Raw genomic sequence first — 6,000 nt, 5'->3', positions numbered from 1 at the left:
CCTGAGAAAACCTGAAGTCTTCTTCCAATCAGCCCCATTAACCACTTCTGCTGAGCCAATCATCACCATTGATGGTACAAAACTAAAGAATGGAGATCATTTTACATGCCTAGGCAGGACCATCTCCAGTGAGGTTTCCCTGGATCAGGAAATATCAAACAAAATATGGAAAGCAAGCCAGGCTTTTGTGGAAGGCTTCTTCCTAAGATTATTAACCAGCATACCACCAAACTGTCAACAAAGCCAGTAATGAGGGTGAGGAATAGCTCAGTGGTTTGAGCTATGGTTTGCTAAACCCAGGGTTGTGAGTTCAATCCTTGCAGGGGACCCTTTGGGGATTGGTCCTGCTCTGAGTGGGGGGGGGTTGGCCTAGATGATCTCCTAAGGCCCTTTCCAACCCTAATTATCTATGATTCTATGAATGCTCCATCTCAACCAGGAGCATAGCTTTTTATTTCTTACTTTGCCTTAGCTTCTGCATTCCTCTCCCCTGTGCAATGGGCTAGTTTAACATTGTAACTGTCATGTGTCATGCAGAGCATTTTGAGAGAGCTGGCCTGGAGGAGGCTGCACAAATAAACCACAGCTCCCTTGTGTGAAGGCACAGCGGGCTGAAAGTGAGCAAAAGGAAATTTAGCCTGAACATCAGGGAAGACGTGTTCTAACAGTGAGATCTGTTTGGTGGTGGGATATTTGCTCAAAGGACATAGTGAAGGGACCAGTTTAAATCACTGTCTATGTGGCTTTGAAGTGCAGACTAAGGGGGTGTGAATTGCAGCACACACTGAAGTGTTATGCTGTAACTATCTTGTGTAGACCCTCCTACCGCAAATGAGGAGGTACCTAGTTCATGTTGATGTGGTCCAGCTTGAGATGGGACTATGTTAATGCAAACAAAGTACCTTTTAGTTCATGCTAGCATGGTGTACAGGAAGCAGTTACCGCGCAATACTTCAGTGCATGCTGCAACTTACACTCCCTGTAGTCCACTCTGAGGGCTAGGTAGACAAGCCCTAAACTGAGCCTAGACACTTCCCTGGAGAATGTATTGTAGGGAAACAGCATTTTATTGTGAGTCTTGTGATATTTGGTGGGCTGTTTTCTTAAAGCCCCAGCTCCTGGATTCATGTGATTATATGAGAATCTTAATTTTCCTTTTTGGTGACTTTCTAGTCCTTATGGTTCCAGAGAAAAGCTTGAAAATGTGAACCCTAAAGGCTGAAGGGCAAGTCACACTGCTTGTCATTTACAATCTCATTATTTTTAAGCCGCATCTCAAAATTCTGGGGGCTTGGCTCATGACTTTTGGATGCTAACTGTTGGCAATACTGGAGAAAAATCCTGTCTTTGGGACCAGCTGCTTTCTGGACCCACCTGGAGGAGCAAGGTTGGGGGATTGCAGGGGGGGAGCTTTTAAAGCCACCATAATGCTGTAATTTGAGAACTCGGGCACTGCTGGGGTTTAGTCTAGTGCAAGAGCTTTTAGTGTGCAGCAGGCTAATAAACATCTAATGAACCTGCACATGTGTGTGTGTGTGGGGGAGGTGGGGGCTGGAATTACCTTCTTCAAGTCCTTCTGAGACCCTGACATCCTCCCCTCAATTTCCATGACTGGGCACACTGACAGCACCTGGCGGCTAATTACGGTATCTACTAATGCATAGGTGGGGAGATGGTCAAGGTCATTTCCACCAATAATTTCTATGTCCCAGGCTGGGACCTGCCATCTGGAGCTCAGCAGCTGATGCCATAGTGGTTCGATGCTTTATGAGGACAGTAGGTAGGTAGGTCTTTCCTGGGCCCTGCTACCAGCTTCCATCCTACCTTTTGCTTTATGTGATGTGCACAGAATTCCTGTGCTCTCCCACCTTCCAGCAGCTCTCAGAATTGCTCCCTGTGAGAAGCAGGGATTGATGGGGTTAAAGATACCTGCCTTGTTGTGTTTTTCTCTGAAAGCTGGTAATAACTAGCTTGTTCAAAGGCTCCTGGATACCATCCCTGCTACACGGGATATACACTTCCAAAAATTCCAGCCAACTCCATTAGACTCCTCCTGCTGGCCTCTGTTGGTTTCTGCTGGTGTGTAATGGTTTTTATTCTCCTCTACTGGGTGTTAGCTGGAGGACTTGCCCACAGGCCTGGTGCTCCATTCCAAAACCTAGTGGTCAACTGGAACCATCAGAGAACAGCTGAAAATTTGCAGCTGGAATTTCCACTTGGGTCCCCTCTGATACCTTAAAGTGTAAATGCCCCTCAGTACCTGCTTGTCAGTCCAGGTGATGCTACGAGCCCTTATCAAGCGAGACAAGACATCCCTCTGGGCATCTCATCACAGCTTTGACTGATGTCTCTTCAGAGGAGGCCTTCCTAGCACATTGCAATAAGGCGGTGGCTCAGGGCAGAATTAATTACAGTGCCAACAAGACCACGACCCAGGCCCAAATTCTGCTGCAGGGAGCTCCAGTGTCTCTCAATATCAGATAAGTTAGTTGAGAGACATTCCCCCTGTAGCTCAAGCAGCAGATGTTAGAGGAAGAGAATCTGGGTTCTCTCTTTGTTGCTGTGTGGTGCTGATATGCAGCCTAGTGACAACTGTGTAGGCCTAACAGGGTGTAGCTGTGCTGCAAAAGAAGAGTCTCCACAAACATAGATGTTGTCTGATGATTAGCAGCCTCCTAAAGCTGATTACAGAGACACATGCCCGGCTCCTTAGGTGCCTTTTTGTGGTTCATCATACCCACTGCAGAGTCAGAGTGGCAGGATTTTAATACCTCCCCTTTGAGCCATGTGCAATCACAAGACACTTTGTGGGACGGTCTCCAGATCGGGATGTGCTTCTGCTGAAAGCATGATCTCTTAGGTGTAACAAGGGGCGGATTCCTAACTACGATACACATGTACAATGGCAGGAACATGGAATAAAGTCTTCTGCCAAGCCACGCTTTGCAGTCGCCGCTTAGACACAAGACTCAGTCTCCCTCTCCCTGGCTTGGGAAGGCGAGATGCAAGATTGCGTTGGTTTCAGCCGGCATGATTTATGGGAAAGAAATTGCAACGCAATGAGCGAGACTGATGGGAACTTTACAGGAGGCTTTTTATGTAATTAAAACCAGTGCATTGAAGATTGGAAATAATAACACTGGCTCCTGGCCTGGGCTGCTTCTGGCCTTCTGTCTTAGAACTTTAATACCAGCTCCTCTCCCTGCTCTGCTGGCTCCTTTGTCTGCACACCCCCAGCCCCAAGCACTGGCTGCTGGTTTCCTCTTTTCCTGGATCTTTTTCAGGGCCGATACTTTTCCATCGGAGCCTGGAGAGATCATGAACACTCCCTCTCTCCCTCTTTCTGTGTTTTCAAACCCTGGGCGCAAGCTGCAGCTGAGTATTGAGGTGTTTTCTTGTGTTGCCCCATTGCCGAACGGAATGGCAATGCTGGCAGGCAGGCACCTGGATCTCAGCGCACTGGGAAGCAAACCTAGCCAGTAAAACCAGGGCAAGGGTATATCTTGTTGCAATGGCGGTTTGGTGTCCATGACGTATTTACCCCAAAGTGCATGGGGGGCTGAGCATCTGAGCTTGTTTTAACCAGGTGCTTTAGAAATACCTCAATGCCTTTTATTCAGTGAAAGAAGCTGGACAAAGGAAAATCTAAGCGTGGACTCAGCAGTGAGTGCAGGCCAAGGGGTGATGCAGGGCACAGAATGGACGCTTATTGGTCTTTCTCTGCTGTCTTCCATCTGAGGTGCTCTGAACCTGTGCCTGCATCAACGAACTGAGCCTCACAACAGAGTTTCCTCTGAGTGGTAAGGACCAGAATCCCCACTGCACAGACTAGGGAAACTGAGGCATGGAGAGGGCAAATGACTTCTGCGAGGTGACACGCAGCCCATGGCAAGGCTGGGAACACGGCCAACATTCCCAGGCCCTGATTCTCCACTGATGGATAGACTGGGAATAACGAAAAAGGAAGATGGAGAGGCCTATATCTCATCCCCACCCCTTCCGCCAGCCAGCCGGGTAGAGGCTCATCCATTTCCTATTGAAGATAATTGTTCGTAGACTCTCCTTGAGGTTTTTAGGTACCACCCTATGGTTTGCAGTAAGGATGCCTTTCCCAATCCTCTCCTCTCTAAATCTTCCTCTGGGGCCTAGACCTAGTCAGCTTTCCTTGAAATGCTTCATCTCTTGGGCCCGGCTGAGAAACCAGCTCGCTCATGGGAACAAACGGCTCAGGCTGTTCTCCCTCCTAACAACAGTGACTGTTATCCCAGGTGAAACATACAACAGCAGCAGTGTAACGCCTGATTTCTATCAGCTTAAGGGACATGAGAATCAGGGGAAGCGAGCATCAAAAAGGCAGGAATGAATTCAGAAAGAATTCGCCAGAGAATTCAAACTACAATCCATGGGGAGTGTTTCTGCAGAATCCATTCACCTCAACTGCTTTTTTGTTTGCTATAAAATGTTGTGTATACAGAAACGTGCAAATTAGTACTCAGCCAGTGGCTTAGTGTAATTACAGTGGCCAACTTTCTACTCACACAAAACCAAACACCCTTGCCCCACTCCCTGCCCTGCCCCTCCTCTGAGGCCCCACCCTTGCCCTGAGACCCCGTCCCCCACTCATTCCATCCCCTTCTCTCTGTCGCTCACTCTCCCCACCCTCACTCACTTGCTCATTTTCACCAGGCTCGGGCAGGGGATTGGGATGAGGGCTCTGGTTGGGGGTGTGGGTTCCAAGATGGGGCCAGAAATAAGGGGTTCAGGATGTCTGAGGGGGCTTTGGGCTGGGGTAGGGGGTTGGGGGCAGAAGGGGTGGGGGCTCTGTCTGGGGGTGCAGGCTCTGGTGTGGGGCCCGGGATGAGCAATTTGAGGCCAGGAGGGGGCTCTGAGCTAAAGGTGAGGGGGTTGGAGGGTGGGAGGGGGATCAGGGCTAGGGAAGAGCATTGGGGTGCGGGGAGGTGAGGGCTCTGGCTGTGAGTGAGGGCTATGGCATGGGGCTGGGGTTGAGGGGCTTGGAGTGAAGGAGGGGGCTCTGGGCTAGAATCAAGGGGTTTGGAGGGTGGAGTGGGGATCAAGGCTGGGGCAGAGGGTTGGGTCATGGGAGGGGGGTCAGGGGTGCAGGCTTCTGGCAGTGCTTACCTCAAGCAGCTCCCAGAAGCAGCGGCATGTCCTGCCTCCGGCTCCTACATGTAGACGTGGCCAGATGGCTCGCGCGCTGCCCTGTCCACAGACACCACCTCCACAGCTCCCTTTGGCCATGATTCCCAGCCAACGGAATTGCAGGGCGGCTGCTTGCAGCAGAGGCAGCGTGCGGAGCCCCCGGGCTGCCCCTCACACCTAGGAGCCGGATGGCGGAAATGCAGTTGCTTCCAGGAGCCGTGGAGAGCCACAGTAGGCAGAGAGCCTGCCTTAGCCCTGCTGCGCTGCCGACTGGACTTTTAATGTCCTGGTCAGCAGTGCTGACCGGAGCCACTAGGGTCCCTTTTTGGCTGGGCGTTCTGGTCGAAACCTGGACACCTGGCAACCCTAAGTGGAATACCTGTGATTTACTATTTGCACAGAGTCTAGCAGAATTAGACCCTCACCTTACTAGGGGCCTCTCAGCACTTCCACAGTATGAATGTTAAACAACAATAATTCCAGTTCGGTACAACAGACACAGTCTCTCATGCTCCCTGGGTTCCTATATGCAGTGTTGTTGTAGCTGTGTAGATCCCGGGATCTTAGAGAGACTGAGGGGACAAGGTAATATCTTTTTATTGGACCAACTTCTGTTGGTGAGAGAGACAAGCTTTTGGCCTACACAGAGCTCTTCTTCAGAGAAGAAGTTCAAAAACTTCTCTCTCTCCCCACCAGAAGTTCATCCAGTAAAAGATATTACCTCTCACACCTTGTCACTGAATTCCTTTAGGCATTTTTGCTATTCGTAGCATAAGCAGACCTACCATTTTAATAATCCTATTCAAATGAATACTTTTTCATTATGCTCAGAACAGAACA

The sequence above is a fragment of the Gopherus flavomarginatus genome, chromosome 3, assembly GCF_025201925.1.
Source record: "Gopherus flavomarginatus isolate rGopFla2 chromosome 3, rGopFla2.mat.asm, whole genome shotgun sequence".
Classification (NCBI taxonomy): Eukaryota; Metazoa; Chordata; order Testudines; family Testudinidae; genus Gopherus; species Gopherus flavomarginatus.
The sequence above is the reverse complement of the archived record's forward strand: the minus strand, read 5'-3'. Positions refer to the sequence as shown.